Here is a 23,860-nt window from a genome sequence, read left to right on the forward strand (position 1 = left end):
AAGGAGCTTCAGTTGGGAAAGTGCCTCCATGAGATCCAGCTATGGGGCATTTTCTCAATTAGTGATCAAGCAGGGAGGGCCCCTTGTGGGTGGGACCATCTCTGGGCTGGTAGTCTTGGATTCTATAAGAAAGCAAGCTGAGCAAGCCAGTAAGAAACATCCCTCCATGGCTTCTGCATCAGCTCCTGCTTTCTGACCTGTTTGAGTTCCAGTCCTGAGTTCCTTTGGTGATGAACAGCAGTATAGAAGTGTAAGCTGAATAAATCCTTTCCTCCCCAACATGCTTCTTGGTCATGATGTTTGTGCTGGAATAGAAACCCTGACTAAGACGCTCCCTTAGCCCATCCTTCTACATCTCTTCATTCTGAGGCATTGGGCTTTATCACTTCTTCCCTCCATCCCATGCTCCTAACCCCATTCTGTGCTTATAGTATACTTGTGTTATTAAAGAGAAGTTTGTGTGTGTGTGTGTGTGTGTGTGAGAGAGAGAGAGAGAGAGAGAGAGAGAGAGAGAGAGACAGAGAGACAGAGACAGAGACAGAGACAGAGACAGACAGATATAGAAAGACAGAGACAAAGACACAAATAGAAAGGACATTGCTTCTCCCGATGTCTATTCTGACTTCATCCTTCTCCATATGTTCAGATCCTTAGGAGAAAACAAGATGAAGTATTAAATTTCTCTTGATTTTGGCAACATGAGATGAAGACAGACAGGTCAAGGAAAGGGTGTTGGTATGATGGTGTGATACTGGCATCCTGGCAAGAGACAGAGGACTGGGTCCTCTGTTGTGTCTCTAGATGTCTATGTAGATACCACCAGAGAACCCTTTTGGTTCTACTGTAGATAGAGTTATCCATACTTGGCAGCATGCACACAGTAAAGAAAGACCTAGGTACAAGAGGGACTCTGTCTTTGGAGAAAGAAAGTACTGTCAAATATCTTGACTTTCAGTGGTGAGTAGGGTAGAGCAACTGGTTCACAGACAATGTGGTCATAATGTTTTTTGGGAATAGTTAAAGGGTTGTTTTAAAGACACAGCCATGAACATGATGGACTTGTACCCTTGGAGATGGGCTAACAGTTCTTTGACATACTCCTCAGTTGAGGGTTCTAGAAGCCTAATGTTTCATCAGAGGCTGAGGTGACTCAACACAAAAACTCATTTGAGCATTACAATATGGCTGAAAGGTACAATTGGATGTATAGACAAGTTATGGAATGCACAGGTTTGGTTCCCGGGACATGAAGGAAGGAATAATTACTCTATAGTATTGGTATATGTAAATGGAACACTGGGGTCTCTGGTTCTCCATTCTCTGGCTTTCCAGTTGGGAATTTGAAGATTTCCATGTGGCCAGAGGAACTGGTTTCAGGGAAGGAGATTTTGGCAAGTCTTGCAAGGTCGCACAATCTCAGGTCCTTGAAGTTCAGTCATGCAGATGTTCATGTTCAGTGCCTTCTGAATCTGCTGAGCAGCAAGTCTGTCTACTGCTAAGGCTACTGGAACTTTTATGAAAAATTCGGACATAAAACAACATATTAGAGAATTTTTTAGATATGAAGCTGTTAAAGGCATGATTATTTACATTCTGCTGCATCTGTTCTGCATTCAGGAGGAAGTATCCCCAGAGAGGCTCACTAACAAAGGCAACCACCACTCAAAGGAGAACATATCTCTCGGGCTCAACCAGAAAACCTGATTGCTGCCCAAGCCTTTTGAAAGGACCACTCATAAATTTTTAATTTATTTATTTATTTATTTATTTATTTTGGTTATTCAAGACAGGGTTTCTCTGTATAGCCCTGGCTGTCCTGGAACTCACTCTGTATACCAGGCTGGCCTTGGACTCAGAAATCTGAGTCCAAGCCTGCCTCTGTTTCTTGAGTGCTGGAATTAAAGGCATTCACTTCCACTGGACTGCACACACTCAGAGTTTTATACAAGCTGCAATGAGGTTGTCCACCTGGACACCCCAAACTTAAACTCTGTGCCTTTTTAAGCAGGCAGAAAGGATTCCAGCTTCTGCCATCATTCCCTGATAGGGAAGACCACCACAAATGGATTCACTTCTTCAGTTTCACATTCTCTTCCTGGGCAGATTCTCAAGCTATTTTCTGCCTCAATGTTTTTTTTTGTTTTTGTTTTTTTTTTTTTGTTTTTGTTTTTGTTTTTGGCAGCTTGATGCACTGCTTTTAACTGCAGAGCATCTTCCTGCCTCTCTGATTGCAGCAAGTTGCTGGGGCGCTTTCCCAGCAGGCAGTTCTTTGCTGCAAAAGTGATGTGAGCAGCAGTATGGCTACTACAGCACTGAACTTTCAGATTCGGGGTGCTCTTGGGGAAGTGCCCTTCTAAAAGGCACTTCCTGGGTCCACCAGGGTCTTCATTTGCAGGCACCAAGGTTTGAGGTTTATGACCTAGACAGTATGGCTGGAGCGTCCTACTGACTGGATTTCCACTTGGGGTCACTAGAAGATTTACTGGTGGTCACAGGGAAAAGGTGTCTTGGTTTGAGGTGCAGGGAGGTTTGGGGAGTAGCCATTTGGGGAGTGTCTCCACAGGATCCAGCACTCCCTGGTCCTGGAGATTCATCACAGGCAGTTGTTTGTGGGCAGTTCCTGATAAACCATTGTATCCACTGCTCAGACTCCTGGAACGTTTACGAATACTTCAGACCTAAAATGACTAATATTTAAATTAATAAGATATGAGCCTAATGAAGTTAAAATCCTTGTAGAGGCCACTGTGGAAAGTGCTAGCCTGGATCTGTACTTTCTGCTTCATCTGAGTGTCTTCAGTTGGAATTAGCCCAAGAGAAGCTCAGTGACCAAGCAAGTTGACACAGCTACGCCTGAAAACCCGATTACTGCCCAGGAACTTCTAGTTCTATGTGTAGTTTTGTATTCCTTAAATAACTGCTTTTCATATTGGTTTCTAGTTCAAGAAAAACAAATAACAAAACAAGCAGAAAATGATTTCACCTCTTCAAATAAATGAAATGTAATTTAACAAATATGAGGGAGCATTGTCATATGATTATATATATATATATATATTTACCTATAGATGAATAGATAGATATTCATATAGATCCTCTAATGAGGAAAATTTTATTTACAATTTTTTTTTGGAAAAAATGTCCAGTAAATTTTCTCTGGATCCATTTATTTTTAATGGTTCCCAAAAGCCAGCATCAGCACTGGTAATATGGAAATGCATTTATATTTGCAAAGTTTATTTTCTTTCCCTAAAGATAATAAAACAACATCTATTTTCCTGCAATTTTCATACTGTATTTAGCACACAGAAAAGTAAAATTATGAAATTGGTTTCCACATGGGCTGGAAAGTATGATGACAGGTGAGAAGGAAAAATCTATAACAGAGAAAAGGACCTAAGCCCTTCCATGTGTGGTCTAGTCAATAGTAGAAGTGTGCAATGAAACAGATGCACCTGTGAGGGGAGGGGCGGTGGTTAGGAGAAAACAGGAGAGGCTTGCTGATAGACTTGGGTGAGGAAAGACTAAGTCTAAGTGATCCACAGGAGTTGTGAAAGAGCCCATGTTATAGCTTTGATATTTTGGAGTCTAGTGTTAAGCTGATCCCGTTTACCTTTTATTTTTCCCTCAGAGAAGGGCAGAGGGAGTGAACCTGGAAGAAGGGTATCTTGGCATTCCTGATACTACTCTGCCATCCAGTGGAATTGCTTTGCTGTTCCTGCTAACACCTCCACATGCCTTTCCTCAGCAGGTCTGGGAGTGAGGGATACATGGGGCTTCTGGTTCAAATACTCAATCCATGAACAACCAGTGAACAAGTGAAGGTAGCTCCAGCCAACTGCCCGGTTCTGAGGTTAGCCAGGGTTTGGTTTCCTAGTCATAAATTCAGCTACTCTGGAATATGGGCTTTGCGATCTCGCGGCAGCCATGTTTGGCACAGTGATGAGGAACACTGCCCTGGATTCATCAACTGGGGGTGCAGATATGTGAGTAACTTGCTTTTTATCAAGGTTAGGAATCTCCCCAATTGCCTTGGACCTGTTTTTAAGGCACCTACCTGCATATATACCACATTTCTTATAATCAGCGCATGGGATTCTGGACTCTGTTCATGGTCTTCAGGGTCTCCAGAAATGCCACCTAGAGGTCAAAAAATATATCAGTCCATTAGTTTCTCCATCATACTCTCTACTCCACTCTACCTCCTTCCTCCCTTCTTCCTTCCCTTTTTCCCTACATCTTTTAATTCCCTCTGTTCCTTCCATGCTTAGATGCTCAGCCTGTTTTCTATGCTTTGTTTTCTCCCCCTTGCCTTCTGTATTTCCTGTCTTTGGATTCCTTTTCATTCCCTTTACTCTTCTGCTGTCCTTCAGGAGTTTTGCTGGAACAGCTCTGTCTTGAAACTGGAAGCCAAGGTTCAACAACAAAATCAGGTCCCAGGCACAACCCACTGACCTGGAAATTAACTGTAAAGGTGAGACATAGGCAGGACAATTTCTAGTCATGCCACAACAAAGCTTCACCTTCAAATCAGGTGGGCAGTAGGCATAAGAGAGACCGCCATCCCAACTTGTCTAGGATGTACAATGTAATCATGCTTGCAACTAGAGTCCATGACGCACAGAGGACAACACAAAGGACAATGGACACACAGGAGGTTGCAGAAAGAACATACTGGGAAAGCCATGATTGATAATGAATGTGCAAGGTGATAGGTGGGATTGTTTACTGATGGTGAGTCCATAATGTTTGGAAGATTGCTCCAATAGATGGTGTGTAGTCTCAGCCAGAGAATGGCAGGATGCCAGGCTCTGGGATTGAATCAGGAATCTTCTTTTGATATTTTCATGCTCCATGACCAGGATATCCTCTACAGCCTTAACTTTTATACATATATATATATATATATACATATATATATATATATGCGTATATACACACACACACACACATATATATATAACACTGTTTATTTTCATACACACACACAAAGCCTACAGAGCAGATCAAGAAATCATGTTGACCAAGCCTATGGATTGGCCCATGGAAATCATAAGCATTTGACTGAAGACTCTCACAAATTAAAAGATCCTAAAAAGACATGACACTATTATAGAGGTTTTTTCTTAGATATTTTCTTTATTTATATTGCAAATGTTTTCCCCTTCCCAAGTCTCCCCTTCAGAGACCACCTATCCCATCCCCCTCCCACTACCTCTATGAGGGTGCTTCCCCACCCACCCCCTCTTGTTTTCCCACCCTGGCATTCCAGTACACTGGGGCATTGAACAACCTCAGGCCCAAGGGCCTCTCCTCCCACTGATGCCCAACAAGGCCATCCTCTGCCACATATGCAACTGGAACCATGGGTCCCTCCATATGTATTCTTCGGTTGGTGGTCCAGCGCCCGGGAGTTCCACGGGGTTTGGCCTGTTGACACTGTTGCTCCCTCCATGGGGCTGCAAATCACCTCAGATCCTTTGGTCCCTTCTTCATCTCCTCCATCAGGGACGCCAAGCTCAGTCCAATGGTTGGCTGCAAGCTTCCTCCTCTCTATTTGTCAGGTTCTGGCAAAGCCTCTCAGGAGACAGCTATCATGCTTCAATCAGCAAGCACTTTCCAGCATCCACAATAAAGTCCAGGTTTGGTGGCTGTATATGGGATGGATCCCCAGGTAGGGCAGTCTCTGCTCCACATTTTGTCTACATATTTCCTCCTGTGAGTATTTTGTTCACACATAAAAAAAAACACTGATGCATCCACATTTTAGTTTTCCTTCTTCTTAGGCTTAGGTCTGTGAGTTGAATATTGGGTAATTTGAACTTTGGGGCTAATATCCACTTATCAGTGAGTATATATAGTGTGGACAACCTTCTTTTGTCTCCTTCATGTCCTCCTACCACCATCAAGAAGCAGAGACAGCCCAAGTAGTTATGAGCACAACAGGGTCCCTGGATTCATGATTACTTTTACATCCCTCATTTATACCCAGCCCCCATTTCTTGAAATTAGACACTGCCTTTGGAATTTGGAGCTCTCTTTATGGGTTTAGGGATCCTCAGAAATTCCACAGAGTTTTACTGTCAGTCTTTCTTTCTCTCTTTCCTCCCTTAGCCCATTCTTCCTCTGTCTCTTCCTTCTGAGTTATTGGGCTTTATCATTTGCTTCTCCATCCCATGCTCCTATTTTCATTTTGTGCTTACAGTATACTTGTGTTATTAAAGACAAGTGAGCAAAAAAAAAAAAACACACAAGTGAGCATGTGAATGACTTTCTCTGTGTGTGTGTGTTTTGTGTGTGTGTGTGTGTGTGAGAGAGAGAGAGAGAGAGAGAGAGAGAGAGAGAGAGAGAGAGAGACGTGATTTCTTCATCTGTTGTTCTTCTCCATGTGTTCAGATCCTTAGGAGAAAACAAGAATTACATTCTTTTGAGTTTGGCAAAATGAGAAAAAGAGAGACAGCCCAATGAAAGGGTGTTGGTATGATTGTGTCAATCTGGCCAGAGACAGAGGACAGGGTTCTCTGTTGTGTGTATAGATGACCTAGAGTCTATGTAGATACCACCAAAGTACCTTTTGGTTTCTAATGGACATATAAATATCTATACTTCGCAGCATGTATATCATAATGAAAGATATAGGTACAAGAGGGACTCTCTCTTTGAAGAAAGAAAGTACTTGCAAATAACTTGACTGTCAGTGGTTGAGTCAGGTAGAGAGAACTATTGTTCACAGACTTGAGATCAAAATGTTCTCTGGGCATATTGAAAGAGATATTTAAAAGCCATGGCCATGAACCTGGTGGGCTGGTGGCCCTGGAGATGGGCTAAAGTTCTTTGACATAGTCCTCAGATGGGGGTCCTAGGAGCCTAATGTTTCATCAGAGGCTGAGGTGACTCAACACAAAAACTCATGTGAGTTTTACAGTATGGTTGACAGGGGCAATGGATGTACAGACAAGTTCTGGAATGTACAGGCTGGGTTCCCTGGATCAGAAGAAAGAAATCATTGAATTATAACAGGTTAGATGAAAGAGGACCATTGATGTCTCTATAGTCTCCCTGGTTTTCCAATAGGGGTTATTTGAAGTTTGGCATTTGGCCATAGGGCCTGATTTGAGAGGAAGAGTGTGTGGCAATTTTGGAGTGTTTTAGGGACCCACAATCTCAGGTCCTGAAGATTCTTCCATGCATATGTTTGTGCCCAGTGCCTGCTGAATCTGCTGAGCAGCAATTCTGTCCTTTGGCCTGGCTCCTGAAAGACTTGACTAAGATTAGGGTGTTAAACAAAATATTTTTGAAATCGATGAAATCAGACATGGTGGTGTTTATTGTGAGTGGTAGCCTGGCCTTGGTACATTCTACTTTATCTCCTGTGCCTTCAGGAAGAATTCTCCCCACCTCAGTGACCAAGGGAGGCAACTTTCCTGAATACTTTGCTGTATCTCCCATAGAAAATATGCTTATTGCCCAAGTCATACAAAAGGCACTGTGCTTCTCTTATAGAGCCTTTGAAATTGAGCTTTTGAGTGCCTGACTCTCCCAAGCTTAACCTCCATGCCTTTTCTAGGAGCCAGAATAGTCTACAGAGGTCTACACCCTTTCATACAGGGAGAAGAGACCACTGCAAAAATGATTTTCATCATCTGCATTTCCCACCTGCTTTCAGCTTGCAGTGAGCCCCAGTCAGCAGAAAATTGGACATTGGGTGAGGAGACAGAAGTGATAATAATTTACACTGGGGTCTTGCAGGCTCACTACAAGGAGCAGAGTAGTTAGCTTTAACAGTGTGAAAGTCCTGTCTAGGCCCTCAAGTGTTAGTCTTGATTCCGTACATTCTGCTTCATCTGCTCTGCATTGGGGAGGTATTATGCCCAGAGAGGCTCAGTGACGAAGAGAAGCACCTCTCAAAGGAGTGCTTATCTTCAGGGTGCGCAACCAGAAAACCCAATTGCTGGCCAAGCCTTTTAAAAGCCTTCCTGGTAGTTTTGTGCCACCTGCCAAGATATTGTCCACCTGGACACTCCAAACTTAACCTCTGTGCTTTTTTTAAGCATGCAGAAAGGATTCCAGCTACCCCAGTGCAACCTGGTTGGGAAGAGTGTCTCAAATGGATGTGCTTCTTTTCTTCTGCATTGTCTGGCAGGTTGGATTCTCAAGCCATTTTCCTCCTCACTGTTTTTCCACAGTTTGATGGAAAGCATTTGATTAATTGCAGGACATCTTCTTGCCCCTCAATTTGCAGCGAGTTGCTGCATCACTTTCCCTGCAGTCAGTTTTTTGCACGTGAGTATAGCTACCACAGCAAGGAAAATTATGATTCTGGTGCTCTTGGGAAGTCCCCTTTTAAAAGGCACTTCCTGGGTCTGCCAGGGTCTTCATTTGCAGACACCGAGGTTTGAGGTTTATGACCTAGACAGCATGGCTGGAGCTTCCTAGAGACTGAATTTCCAATTGGGGCCACTAGAACATTTGCTGGTGGCCATAGGAAAAAAGCCTCTTGGTTTGAGGAGCAGGAAGATTTTGGGAGCAGGAGAAAGTGCTAGCCTGGATCTGTACCTTGTGCTTCATTTGAGTGTTTTCAGTTGGACTTAGCCCAAGAGAAGCTCAGTGACCAAGCAAGTTGAGTCAGCTACCCCTGCAAAACTGATTATGGCTTCTATGTGTAGTTTTGGATTCTTTAAATCACTGCTTTTCATATTGGTTTCTAGTTCAAGAAAAACAAAGAACAAAACAAGCAGAAAAATGATTTCACCTCTTTAAAAAATAAATTGTAATTTAACAAATATGAGGGAGTATTTGTCATATATGTTTGTGCATATATATATATACATACATATATATATATATATATATATATATATATGTATTGATAGATATATATCATATAGATCCTAGAGCAAGAAACAAAATTCATTTAAAAATTTTTTTTGGAAAAAAATGTCCAATGTATTTTCCCTGTATCCATTCATTTTTAATGGTTCCCAAATGCCAGCATCAGATTGGTGATATGGTAATGCATTTGTATTTGGAAAGTTTCTTTCCTTAAAGATAAGAAAACAACATCATTTCTTCCAATTTTAATATTGTATTTAGCCCACAGAAAGGTAAAATTATGAAACTGGCTCCAACGTGGATAGATGGGCTGGAAAGTATGATGACAGGTGAGGAGGAACAATCTAAAACAGAGAAAAGGACCTAAGCCCTTCCATGTGTGGTCTAGTCAATAGAAGAAGTGTGCAATGAAACAGATGCACCTGTGAGGGGAGGGGCGGTGGTTAGGAGAAAACAGGAGAGGCTTGCTGATAGACTTGGGTGAGGAAAGACTAAGTCTAAGTGATCCACAGGAGTTGTGAAAGAGCCCATGTTATATCTTTGATATTTTGGAGTCTAGTGTTAAGCTGATCCCGTTTACCTTTTATTTTTCCCTCAGAGAAGGGCAGAGGGAGTGAACCTGGAAGAAGGGTATCTTGGCATTCCTGATACTACTCTGCCATCCAGTGGAACTGCTTTGCTGTTCCTGCCAACACCTCCACATGCCTTTCCTCAGCAGGTCTGGGAGTGAGGGATACATGGGGCTTCTGGTTCAAATACTCAGTCCATTAACAACCAGTGAACAAGTGAAGGTAGCTCCAGCCAACTGGCCGGTTCTGAGGTTAGCCAGGGTTTGATTTCCTGGTCATAAATTCAGCTACTCTGGAATATGGGCTTTGCGATCTCGAGGTGGCCATGTTTGGCACAGTGATGAGGAACTGGATTCATCAACTGGGGTGCATCAACAGAACAGGAAGTGGAGAGAACAGACTAGGGATGTCAGTATGACATGGACGGAGCAGGACCAGAAAAGGGATAGAAACAAGAAGGGGTTAAATAAGGATGGACTGAGGGCTAAAGAATAAAGGAAAGAGAAAAGGAAAGAAGTACTAAGAAATACGTAGTCTTGAGGATATTTCTGGACATCCCCAAGCCCGTGTACAGAGGCCAGGATCCCAAGGTTATTCTGACTCAAGGAATTGAGGGGTGCTAAAGATTCCAAAAAAAAAAAATCATAAAGATGGAGAATGTGTTGTAATGCCAAGCAATTGATCTGTCTTTGATTCTTGACTCTAGGAAGATATGAGGAAATCTAAAGTATGTTGGCCATGTATCTGCTCTGAGGCTACTGACACAGGCTCCTGAGAAAGCTTCTCTCCTGCCTGACAAATATGGCTACCACAGGATATTCAAGGCTGTACTTTCTGTAGAGTTCTGATTATTACTCAGCTGTACAGCAAGCTGGTGAGGCTGGCAATGGTGAGGTCCCCACCTATCACCTGGACTCGTCCCCAGCTGTCACATGGACTTGCCTCCATGACTTCAGTCCCCAAATGTATTTCACAATCCTTCACCCCGAGACTTTTGGGAGCACACTGAGTTGTTGGCACAAACAGTGAAGAAATACTAGTTGGTGGCAGTGTTGCACCAACAATGCTAAGGTACCCTTCTTCTAGGATCTCTACCTCCATCCTTCTTTGATGAAAAAAAAAAGTACAACTTCCATTAGATTCCAAGATCTCTGACTTCACTCCTGCTCTGTTCTAGTTAGTGGTGGACCTTGAAACGTTACTATGTACACACTGTCTGGGAAGTCACAGGCCACACAGTTTCTTCAATCCACTCCAACATGAGAACATAGCATTCTCTCAAGGCCTAAGGATCATGCCAGAAGAAGTTGTACATATACATTCTTGGGCAGAAACTGGACCTTGTGCTGATCACAAGCCCCTCATACGCTGCCAGGAATACTCTAACTGCCAAATATGTGCCTGACTGTCAGCTGAAATCTTGACACTGAGTGTCAGGGTAACCCATAGATTGTCCAGTCCTCCCATGGGTATATAGACATTGTACAGCCATTCCATAACCAAACTTCTTTTTTTTAATTATGTATTTTCCTCAATTACATTTCCAATGCTAGCCCAAAAGTCCCCCATGCCCTCCCCACCACTCCCCTACCCACCCATTCCCACTTTTTGGCCCTGGCATTCCCCTGTACTGGGGCATATAAAGTTTGCGTGTCCAATGGGCCTCTTTTTCCAGTGATGGCCGACTAGGCCATCTTTTGATACATATGCAGCTAGAGTCAAGAGCTCCGGGGTACTGGTTAGCTCATAATGTTGTTGCACCTGCAGGGCTGCAGATCTCTTTAGCTCCTTGGATACTTTCTCTAGCTCCTCCATTGGGGGCCCTGTGATCCATCCAATAGCTGACTGTGGGCATCCACTTATGGCATCCACTTATGTGTTTGCTAGGCCCTGGTCTAGTCTCACAAGAGACAGCTACATCAGGAAAGAGATCCTTTTTTTTTTCTTTTTTTCGAGACAGGGTTTCTCTGTATAGGCCTGGCAGTCCTGGAACTCACTTTATAGACCAGGCTGGCCTCGAACTCAGAAATCCGTCTGCCTCTGCCTCCCCAGTACTGGGACTAAAGGCGTGCGCCACCACCACCCAGCTATAACCAAACTTCTAATTCAAGGCTACCTGGCCCACATCTCTCCACACTCAGATACCAGGTTTCTGACAGGGACAGGACAGAGAAGGTGGCAGCTTACACAGGAAAGAAAAGCATCCCTACCCACACAGGACCAAGGACCAGGACTCTCCAGCTTGTACAGAGGTCAGAATGCATAGGGATTGTTTCTATTTTGGCAGCTCCAGTTCCTCGCACCATGGAAGAGAGTCGGAGTAGAAAGAGGAGAAAGGACAAATGTCATCAGAACTCTTTGGTCTCCTTTCCCTGAGACCCCAGTCTAAGAATTCTAGGACCCTGTCTGTATATTCCATTGTGTCTGTCAGCCATCTTTCAAAGCTCACATGAGTTGCTTTGACCCCTACCTTTGGTTTTTTGAGACAGAGATTCTCTCTGTAACAGCTTAGGCTTTCCAGGAACTTGTTTTGTTGACCAGGCTGGCCTCGAACTCACAGAGATCTGCCTATCTCTGCCTCCCAATTGCTGGGATTAAAGGTACCCACTACTGGCTGTGCACTTGAGTTTTTGTGTTGAGGCAAGTTCAGACTCTGATGAAACATTAGGCTCCCAGCGACCCTAATCTGGGAACTAGAAAACATCAAAGAAGAACTGTTAGCCCATCCCAGCTGCTACCAACCCATCCTCAGCTGTGGCTCTAATCCATCTCTTTGGCCCTTCCCAGAAAACATTATGATTTCATCATGTATAAACAATAGTTTCCTCTATCCTACTCAGCCACTGCCAGAAAAGATATTTGCCAATATTTCCTTTTCTCAAAAGGACACAGTCCCTCTTATATGTGGACCTTTTAAAAAAAAATAATGTGCATGTAGTCAGGTGTCTGTAATTCTAAATAGGCAACAAATAAACTTCTGGATCACATCAAAGGGCACCTAGACACATTCCAGAGAACCAAGTCTTCTTGTGTCCTGCCAGGATTCCAACACCACACCAGAACACAAGCACACTTGCTGAGGCAGTCCCTTTGTGTTACATTTGGGCCAAATGAAATCCACAACTTTATCTTGTTTTCTCCTTTGGATCTGAACACATGGAAAAAGACAAAATCAGTGTAGGCGCCATGAGAAGGAAAGCAATAATTTTATACTCTTGCTCTCATACATACACACACACACACACACACACACACACACACACCTTTACATCACAAGGCTACTTGAAACACACTCTTCTCTAGATTCCTGGGGAATTACCACTTTCCCTAGGTAAGTAGTTCTTAGTACCTAACTGGAAGACATTTTGTCCTTAAGGATTAGACTTATAGCTCTGCTTTTTTTTTTTTTTGCACACCCTCTCACTATTGACAAGTTCTGTACATCCCAAAGGAAGAAAGACCGAGTTCTTTTTCTCCTACAGAAAGCCCTATCAGTGCTTTCAGGCACTCCATTAGTGCTATTGCCTAGCTGAGGGAGGCCTTTTAAGCTCCCTTGTGATTGGCTTGCTACAAGTTCTCACTGGTCCAAGTCAAACCACACCTATGAACTAGACCTGGCACCTCTCACACACTTTCAAGTGAAGGATCTTGGACATAGCATCAAAAACAAAGACTTGCACCTTCCAATGGAACAGAATGCCACTGCTCTGTGATCTGAGCACTGCCTGTCAGGTGCATCCATCTGTGCTCTGCTGAGGATAAGTCCCTAAGAGACTTACACTGCAGACCAACCATCTTCCTGTGTTTGAGTTTGGCAATACAATCCAACCTACTAGAGGCAGGAGTCTTTGCCATGGTTTCTAGACACTCTATGGCCTTGCTTCTTCTGCAGAGGACATCCCAAGATGAACATATCAACATACAAACACACTACTAGTTACTCTCAAGTCTAGGAGAATATAGCTCCATTTCTCCCACCTGTCAAAGTTGGGACTTATTCTACCCATATTTCCTCTGGTTGAACAGATCAGCTTCCCACTTACAACAATCAACAGATGGTGAGGAAGCCATTTTGACCTTGACACTGGGTGTTCTCTGGGCCTCTTCAGAAAGGAGCCCTAGGAAGGATAATCCTATGAGAGTGGTACTCTGTATATATGTCCAGTTTTCAGCTAGCGGGTTTAGCCAGTGGGGCACTGGTATTGAAACAAGTCCACGAGGCACCTTTCCTATCACATATCTACTTTCCTTGTTCAGTTATGGTTGACCATAAGAATGAAAAATGTATGAGTTAAGATTATTAATGCTGTGATGAAACACAACAGCCAAAGTAAACTAGAAAGGAAAGGGTTCATTGTGGCTTACACTTCCATACCACTGTTCATCACTGGAGGGAGCCAAGACAGGAACTCAAATAGTACACAAATGAACCTGGAGGCAGGAGCTGATGCATAGGCCATAGAGAGCTGCTGTTTATTGGCTTGTTCTTCGTGGCTTGCTTAACCTGCTTTCTTATAGAACCCAGGACCAACAGTATGACTCAAAATGGGTTGGGCCTTCCCACATCAATCACTAAGAAAATGCCCTACATGTTTGAACATGGGCCAATCTTCCTTCCTTCCTCTTCCTCTCTCTCTCTCTCTCTCTCTCTCTCTCTCTCTCTCCTCTCTCTCTCTCATTTTGTATTATATCTTGTATGTCTTTCTATCTATCTATCTATCTATCTATCTATCTATCTATCTATCTATCTATCTATCTATTCATCTATCCATCTATCCATTTTACATCCTGATTGATGCCCCGTCCTGGTCTCCCCTCACAGAATCCCTCCCCCATTCCCTCCCCTTATCCTCTACGAGGGTATCCTCCCACCCTGTAGCATCAAGTGGAAACATTTTCTTAAATGAGGTTCCCTCTTCTCAAATGACTTTCGTTTGTGTCAAGATCACATAAAATTCTCTAGCACAGACACCATCTTCTGCTTCTATTTGACTGCTACAAAATTAAGATAGGCTGACTTGGCTGATGAAACTAAGATTCTTCTACACCCCCACATCCCATCCATGCAGTTATTTCACATATCTTTGGTTTGTGCTGAGGACTGGCTTTTATGCAGAATCCTTTGCTTATGTATATAGGACACGTAATGCTACCTACTGCAAAAGTACAAAGGGAAGGAAAACCCAGAAATTAAAACAGAAAAGAGAAAGTGCAAGGAGAGACAAGGAAGCACAGACAGCAGAGTGAGGATGTAAGCATGGAAGAAAGGAAGGGAGCAGGGATAAACATGGGAAAGATGAAGAAAAGAAGGAAGGAAAGGGACTGGCTGGCATATATATGTGTTCTTGGTGAAATTTTTGAGGACTCCCAATCCCATGAACAAAAGACACAAGCCCTAAAGCAATGTCTGATTCCAGGAAAGGATGGGTAGGTACAAGTGAGGGTTCAGTAACATAAGACAGGGACCCTGAGGAGCCTACATGCAATTGGGTTATCACTTATTTTTTAGCAGTGGGAGGCTATGAAGGATTTAGAAGTATGTTGCCTAAACATCAGTTCCTAGGCTGTTGTTGAAGCACCAGCAGAGAGTTTGTGCACACCCTGAAAAACATGGCTGCCACAGGAAGTCCAGTCTATACTTCCTGTGTAGCTCTGGTTATTGCCATGAGGCAGGATGACCCTCCGATGCTGACACTGGTTAGCTGCTCATCCATTGTCTGAGCTCAACTCAGTGGAGCCCCCTTCGTTTCAGTCTATGGACCAGTGGCCCCTTGCATGTCTTCCTCCCACGACGTCCGTTTTTGAAAGGATGTTCCCCAAGAGCACAAGGAATATGAGTCTTCCTTGCTGTGGCACTCATACTGCTGTGTGGTAGCTCTTTCGTGGCAAAGAAATGAATTAGAAATTGTTGCAGTAGAAGAAACTAGATATTGGACTGAGTACAACCCCCTCCTACTCTACCAAGATATGACTAAGAAATAAGTATAATCTTGATAGTTCTGGAGATCCCCAAGCCCATGTACAAAGGCCAGTATCTCACACAGTGTCTGATTCCAGGAAAAGAGGGATATATAGAAGCAAGGGATCAAAACCAATCATGAATCCAGGGACCTTACCATATTACAGTCTGTAGTCCAACTACCCCAACAATGGTCAACTGTGAATTGACAGTTCAAGAATCTAGGGCTGGAATGATGGCTCAGTTCTTAAGAGCAGTGGCTACTCTTCTGAAGGTCCTGACTTCAGACTTCAAATCCCAGCAACCACATGGTGGCTCACAACCATCCTTAATGAGATCGGATGCCCTCTTCTGAGGTGTCTGAAGACAGCTTTGAGCAAGCAGGGCCAGAAGGAGAGCTGGAGAGCTGGCTCAGTGGTTAAGAGCACTGACTGCTCTTCTGGAGGTCCTGAGTTCAAATCCCAGAAACCATGAGGTGACTCAAACCATCCGTAGTGAGATCAGATGCCCTTGTCTGTTGTGTCTGAAGACAGCTACAGTGTACTTACATATAATAATAATAATAATAATAAAATAATAAATCCAGTACTTGCTCAGTCTCACAGGGCTAGGTGTTTCAGCTGGTCTTCTATAGAAGTAGATTCCAACAAATGTGCTGGCAAGTAAATGCTAACAGAGAACCGTGAATCATCCTTCTTCCAATGTCCTTATGTAGGTCTTCAGCAGAAAGTGTGGTCCAGATTAAAGATGTGTACCACCACACCTGGATCTGGAACTTGTTTTGTCCCAGAATGACCTTGAACTCAGCTATCTCCTTGCCTTAGTCTCCTGGGATTAAAGACCTGTACTACCTTGCCTGGGCCTAAACTTTCCATGGCCACTGTGCCTCAAGATCTCCATGCCAGGATCCAGGTCAGAAACTTGTATCTTGTAGCCTCAAGATCTGGATCACAGGGGAGCCCTTCAATCCTGGCTTGAAGTTCATTCCAGGTAAAGTCAAGTTGACAATCAGGAATAGCCATTACACTTGCTTTGCCTACAGGCACTTGGACTGTCTCTCTTTCTTGACAGTAGATTATGAAGGAGTCAAAAGTGTGTTGCCCACTTATCTGCTCTGAGGCTGTTGACTCCTGGGAAGAAAGCTCCTCCATAAGCTAGTATGGCTGCCACAAGATATTCAAACAGCACTTCCTGTGTAGCTCTCACTATTATAAGCATCATAGGCTGGCAGCATTGAGGCCCTTATCTCTTACCTAGCCTGGGCTAAATGGAGCTCCCTTCCTTTCCGATTCAGAGCAACAGTCCCCGAAGTTTTCTTCAGTCCTTTACCCCAACACTTTTCTGAGAGAAAACTCACTGAATTGTTGGTGGGAACAGTAAAAACAGGCCTCTTGTTGACAGTATTGAAACAACAATGCCAGGGTACCATTATTCAGGTTCTCTCCCTCTGCACTTCTTTGATGGAAAAAAAAAAAGCACATCTTTCCAATAGATCCCAAGTTGGCTGACTTCAGTCTTGGCCTATTCTTGGCCTATTCCCAGAGATGGGCCTTGGAGTTTCACTGTGTACATACACTCTGGGAGTTCGCAGGCCACACAGGTTCCTCATTCCTACTCCAACATAAGAACATGGGATGGCCTCCGGACCATACAGGAAAACTAAAGGCAGTGATCAAAAGACGCTCTACAAATACATTCTTGGGCAGAAAATAGAACTTGGGCAACATATAATTCACTCATATCTTTCCAGAAATATTCTAACTAGCCCACATGTGCATGACCTATAACTGGAATCTGACAGTGCATTCCAGGTTAACTCATAGAGTGTTCAGTCCTCCCATGGGGAAGAAGAGATTGTGTAGTCATTCCACAACCAAGCTTCTAATTCAAGGCCACCTGATACTTCTCCCTACCTGTGCACACCAAGTTCTTTGCAGGAAAAGATCACAGCACAAAGAAGAAGAAGAAAGGCCATTGGAACAATAGAGACAACCACCTCATTCACACAGGCCTTAGGACCAGTGACATATTTATCCCTAGCAGAAGGAGATGCCAGGTTGTATAGTGGACAGAAAACACACAGATACTTTCCATGTTGAGTGTTCTAGTTCCTTGTCCATGGACCAGACTCAGAATAAAAATGACAACTGTCACCCAAACTCTTTGGTCTTCTTGTCCAGACAACCCAACCTGTGCATTCCAGGACCCGGTCTGTACATCCAATTGTACCTGTTGGCTATATTGTAAAGCTCACATGAGTTTTTGTGTTGAGTCACTTTAGCCTCATGTAACATTAGGCTCCTAGAACCCTCATCTGAGGACTATGTCAAAGAACTTTAGCCCATCTTAGAGACTACCAGCCCATCAGATTCATGGCTGTGGTCTTTAAACAGATCTTTGGATATTTTCAGAAAACATGATGATCTGAATGTCTATAAACAAGTTCCCTTTACCTTACTCAGTGACTGACAGTGAAGATATTTGCCAGCACTTTCTTCTTCCAAAGACAGAGTCCCTCTTGTACCTAGATCTTTCTTTACCATACGCATGCTGCCAAGTATGGATTTATGTAACTCTATCTAGAAACAAAAATGTTCTGTGGTGGTATCTACATAGACATAGAACAGAGGACTCAGTTCTGTCTCTTGCCAGGATGCCAGAATCACACCATCATACCAACACCCTTTCCTTGGGCTGTCTTCATCTTGTTTTCTCTTATGGATCTGAACACATGGAGAAGGACATTAGAAGAAGGAATGCTGTTTCAAATGCTGAGACAAACATGTAATGACTTGTCGTTAACATCACAAAACATTGTTAAAAGAGAATGAAGACAGGAGTATGGGATGGAGGGAACAAGTGGAAAAGACCAATGCCTCAGAAAAAGGAGATGGAGGAAGGATGGGCTAAGGGAAGAAAAAGGGAAAGGAGGACTGACAGATATGTAAAAATGTTTGTAGAATATCTGGGGATCACCAAATCCATGAAGAAAGCTCGAAATTCCAAAACCAGTGTTTGATTTTTTGAAATGAGGGCTGGGTATAGATGAGGGTTCAAAAAGTAATCATGAAACCAGAGACCCTGTTGTGCTCATAGCTTCCTGGGCTCTCTACTTCTTGATGGTGGTAGGAGGATATGACAGAGGCAAAAGTCAGTTTACCACAAGTCCTTCAAGTCAGCTAACTCCTGGTCAAAGAACTCTTTTGCACCTTGGCAAACATGGCTGACACGGGAACTCTTTGCTTGTATTTCCTTTGGCGCTCTCATTTTTGCCCTGAGACAGGGCATGCCTCAGGGACTGGCAAGAGAGTGCACCAACGGGTAACCTAGACCCTGATGTACCACAGTACTGTGAGGCTGGCTAAAGACTCCTTCATTTCAATGTTGGGACCAGAGTGACCCTGTATGCACACTTCCTCATCCCCAAACCATCTGAAACAGCACACTTAGGTGTTCTCAGAAACAGGAAAAGAATTCTGCTTGATGGCGGTATTGCTCCATGAACACCAAGGGACCCTTATCCCAGGATCTCTCCTCCTCTGCCCAACTCTGAGGAAAAAAACAGGCAATCAATTTGCCACAAGACTACAATGTGGCTGAGTTCAATCCTGGATTTTTTTGTGCAATGGTATGACTTTGGATCTTTCTGAATGGACCCTACTGCAGTTCTTTTAAGTACAGGCATGTGCATGTGTGTGCGTGTGTGTGTGTGTGTGTGTGTGTGTGTGTGTGTGTGTGTGTGTGATCAAACCCAGTTCCTTAGTCTAACTATTCAGTCTTTCTACCACAGGCCCAGGTTTTGACCCTGAAGATATAAACACCATATGGGAAAACTAAATTGGAAAATCCACCACTAGACGCAAATATTGTTAGAGCCACAGAGATAAAACTTTAGGAAGAAACTGGACTCAGGGTTAACACAGTCCCATCATCCATACCCCAGGAGGAACACACTAATTAGCACAGATGTACAGCAGCTTCAGTTAGCATCATGACTCTTAGGTCAAGGGTGATCAATATGTATCCAGAACTTCCCTAGTTATTCAGATATACCATAACTGTGATACACTGAGCTTCAGGTTCAAGGTTAGCTGCCCTCTCCTCCCCAACTCACTCAGGAGTCTCCTGACAGGGAGAGGAATAGATTTTTATCTGACAGAGGAAGGTTCCAAGTTGCACAGAGGACAAAAAAAATACACAGGAAATTTCCAATATCAGGTCTTTGAATCCTTAAGGCACTGTTAGGAGCAGACTAGAGAGGGCAGCTGCCAACCTAAAACTTTGGTCTTCTTGTCTAAACATCTCAACTTAAGTAGTCCATGAACCTGGCTTTGCATTCAAGTGGATATTCTGGGACATTACCACATACTAGGAAAGTTTGGGAATCAAGGCTCCCTTTTCCTTTGCTGAAAGTTAGGGCTCTGGAAGATCCTTGTCACGGGGCATAAAAATATCCAAGGAAGAATTCTAATTCCATCCTAGGAGCTGCCAGCCTGCTAGACCCTGGCTGAGGGTACAAACCATCTCTTTGGACCCATCTTGTTACCATTATGGTCTCACCATCATTAACCATCCCACCTGTTACCCCGACATATTCATTGTCAAGCACAGGTATGACCTTTCTGAAACCTCCTATTTGTCCATTGTCCTCTGTGCATGATGGAGTCTAGTTGCAAGCATGGTTACATTGTACATCCTAGACAAGTTTGGGTAGCTGTCTCTCTTATGCCTACTTCCCACCTGATTTGAAGGTGAAGCTTTGTTGTGGCATGGCTAGAAAATGTCCTGCCTACATCTTACCTTTACAGTTAATTTCCAGGTCAGTGAGTTGTGCCTGGGACCTGACTTTTTTGTTGAACCTTGGCTTCCAGGTTCAAGACAGAGCAAAACTCCTGAAGTACAGCAGAAGAAGAAAGGGGATGACAAGGAATCCAAAGACAGTAAATACAGAAGGCAAGGGGGAGAAAACAAAGCATCCACAACAGGCTGAGCATCTAAGCATGGAAGGAATGGAGGGAATGAAAAAGATTGTGGGAAGAAAAGAAGGAAGGAGGAAGGAAGGAGGAAGAAAGGAGGGAGGTCAAGAGAGAAAGTAGGGTAGACAGTATGATGAAGAAACTAAAGGACTGATACATTTTTGACCTCTAGGTGGCATTTCTGGAGACCCTGAAGACCATGAACAGAGTCCAGAATCCCATGGGCATTGGCTGATTCCAAGAAATGCAGTATATATGCAGGAAGTGCCTTAAAACAGGTCCAAGGCAATTGGGGAGATTCCTAAACTTGATAAAATCAAGTTACCAACATATCTGCACCCCCAGTTAATGAATCCAGGGCAGTGTTCCTCATCATTGTGCGAAAGATGGCCACCTCAAGATCGCAAAGCCCATATTCCAGAGTAGCTGAATTTATGACTAGGAAATCAAACCCTGGCTAACCTCAGAACCGGCCAGTTGGCTGGAGCTACCTTCACTTGTTCACTGGTTGTTCGTGGATTAAGTATTTAAACCAGAAGCCCCATGTATCCCTCACTCCCAGACCTGCTGAGGAAAGGCATGTGGAGGTGTTGGCAGGAACAGCAAGGCAGTTCCACTGGATGGCAGAGTAGTATCAGGAATGCCAAGAAACCCTTCTTCCAAGTTCATTCCCTCTGCCCTTCTCTGAGGGAAAAATAAAAGGTAAACGGGATCAGCTTAACACTAGACTCCAAAATATCAAAGCTATAACATGGGCTCTTTCACAACTCCTGTGGATCACTTAGACTTAGTCTTTCCTCACCCAAGTCTATCAGCGAGCCTCTCCTGTTCTCTCCTAACCACCGCCCCTCCCCTCACAGGTGCATCTGTTTCATTGCACACTTCTACTATTGACTAGACCACACATGGAAGGGCTTAGGTCCTTTTCTCTGTTATAGATTTTTCCTCCTCACCTGTCATCATACTTTCCAGCCCATGTGGAAACCAGTTTCATAATTTTACTTTTCTGTGCACTAAATGCAGTATGAAAATTGCAGGAAAATAGATGTTGTTTTATTATCTTTAAGAAAGAAAATAAACTTTGCAGATATAAATGCATTTCCATATTACCAGTGCTGATGCTGGCTTTTGGGAACCATTAAAAATAAATGGATCCAGAGAAAATTCACTGGACATTTTTTCCAAAAAAAAATTGTAAATAAATTTTTCCTCACTCTAGGATCTATATCAATATCTATTTATCCATCTATAGGTTATATATATATACACACATACACACACACACACACACACATATATATATAATCATATGACAATGCTCCCTCATATTTGTTAAATTACATTTCATTTGTTTGAAGAAGTGAAATCATTTTCTGCTTGTTTTGTTCTGTGTTTTTCTTGAACTAGAAACCAATATGAAAAGCAGTTATTTAAGGAATACAAAACTACACATAGAACTAGAAGTTCCTGGGCAGTAATCAGGTTTTCAGGTGTAGCTGTCTCAACTTGCTTGGTCACTGAGCTTCTCTTGGGCTAATTCCAACTGAAGACACTCAGATGAAGCAGAAAGTACAGATCCAGGCTAGCACTTTCCACAGCGGCCTCTACAGGGATTTTAACTTCACTAGGCTCATATCTTATTAATTTAAATATTAGTCATTTTAGGTCTGAAGTATTCGTAAACGTTCCAGGAGTCTGAGCAGTGGATACAATGGTTTATCAGGAACTGCCCACAAACAACTGCCTGTGATGAATCTCCAGGACCAGGGAGTGCTGGATCCTGTGGAGACACTCCCCAAATGGCTACTCCCCAAACCTCCCTGCACCTCAAACCAAGACACCTTTTCCCTGTGACCACCAGCAAAGCTTCTAGTGGCCCCAAGTGGAAATCCAGTCTCTAGGACGCTCCAGCCATACTGTCTAGGTCATAAACCTCAAACCTTGGTGCCTGCAAATGAAGACCCTGGTGGACCCAGGAAGTGCCTTTTAGAAGGGAAGTTCGCAGAAGGGAAGTTCAGCAAGAGCATGGAGTCTGAATCTTCCTTGCCACGAGGCAGACATACTGCCACATCCTCCAGTCATAAACCTCAGTGCCAGCAAAGGAAGACCCTAGTGGACCCAGGAAGTCCCTTTTAGAAGGGCACTTCCCCAAGTGCACCCCGAATCTGAATGTTCTGTGCTGTAGTAGCCATACTGCTGCTCACATCACTTTTGCAGCAAAGAACTGCCTGCTGGGAAAGCGCCCCAGCAACTTGCTGCAATTAGAGAGGCAGGAATATGCCCTGCAGTTAAAAGCAGTGCATCAGGCTGCCAAAAAACAATGAGGCAGAAAATGGCTTGAGAATCTCTGCGTGGGCAGAGAATGTGAAACTGAAGAAGTGAATCCATTTGTGGTGGTCTTCCCTATCAGGGAACGATGGCAGAAGCTGGAATCCTTTCTGCCTGCTTAAAAAGGCACAGAGTATAATCTTGGGGTGTCCAGGTGGACAACCTCATTGCAGGTTGCACAAAACTACCAGTGTGACTTTCAGGAGGCATGGCCAGCAATCTGATGAGCATTGTCAAAATCCTTTGAAAGGTATTCTTTGTGGTCACTGAGCCCGTCTGTGGATACTTCCTCCAGAATGCAGAACACATGAAGCAGAATGTGCAGAATCAAAACTAGCACTGCAGGGCTGAATTTTCCATTAAGGTTCATATCTAACACATTCCTAAATATTTCCTTTTAATATATGAATTATTCGTAAAAGTTCCGGGAGCCTGAGTGGTGGACAGATTTGCTGCTCAGCAGACTCAGCAGGCACTGAGCAGGAACATCTGAACCTCCAGGACCTGAGATTGAGCGACCCTGCAGTTGCCACATTCCCCTCCCCTATAACCAGGTTCTCTGTCCATGGGGCAACTTTTTGAATAAACTCAGGTGGAAAGTCACTTTCTATGAAGCGCTCCCCGTGTTATCCAAATTATAAACCTCAGCGCCCCGAAATTCCAGATAGGGACTTACCTAGAAGTTCTTTTTCGCGGGATACTCGCCAAGTGTTTCCTACCGCGGTAGCCATGCTGTAGGATCTATCCTTTTCCCCTGATACACCTTATTAGCAGCAGGCAGGTAGATTTGCAGGCTGGAGATGCCCTGGAATTGGACTCACAGCCCATGTTTGCCAAACAGGTAAGAACGAAATACCAGTCGAACCTTACTTTGAAGATACTGCGAACTGAAAATTATGGCTGCTTTGAGCTTTCAAGGGAATGGTTGCCTGGGAGGGGTTTAACAGGGCGAGTACACTCTGCCCCTAGCGGTGAGCCTCCAAGACCCCAGTGTAAATTGTCTTCATTTCCTTCTCCAGCCCCTGTCCCTCTTTTCTGATGTTTGGGGAGCACTGCAAGCTGAAACCTGTAGATGGGGAGGTTATGAAAATCTCTTTTGCAGTGATCTGTTCTCAGCCCAAGAGAAGGTGTGGGCAGACCTAGATATCTACATTATGGCTGCTATGTGAGACAAGGAATTTCAGCTTGGGACAATC

General features: G+C 43.7%; 1 long non-coding RNA gene across 1 annotated transcript; it reads right to left on the reverse strand.

Moving 5' to 3' along the window:
• Positions 1–992: 992 nt before the first annotated feature.
• On the reverse strand, positions 993–23,510 carry Gm6938 (predicted gene 6938). Its single transcript, NR_033482.1, has 3 exons — positions 23,341–23,510; positions 4,058–4,140; positions 993–1,510 (listed from the first exon to the last, which is right to left on the reverse strand). It is a non-coding gene; the product is annotated as a predicted gene 6938 (long non-coding RNA).
• Positions 23,511–23,860: the final 350 nt, after the last annotated feature.

The sequence above is a fragment of the Mus musculus genome, chromosome X (assembly GCF_000001635.26).
Source record: "Mus musculus strain C57BL/6J chromosome X, GRCm38.p6 C57BL/6J".
Lineage (NCBI taxonomy): Eukaryota > Metazoa > Chordata > Mammalia > Rodentia > Muridae > Mus > Mus musculus.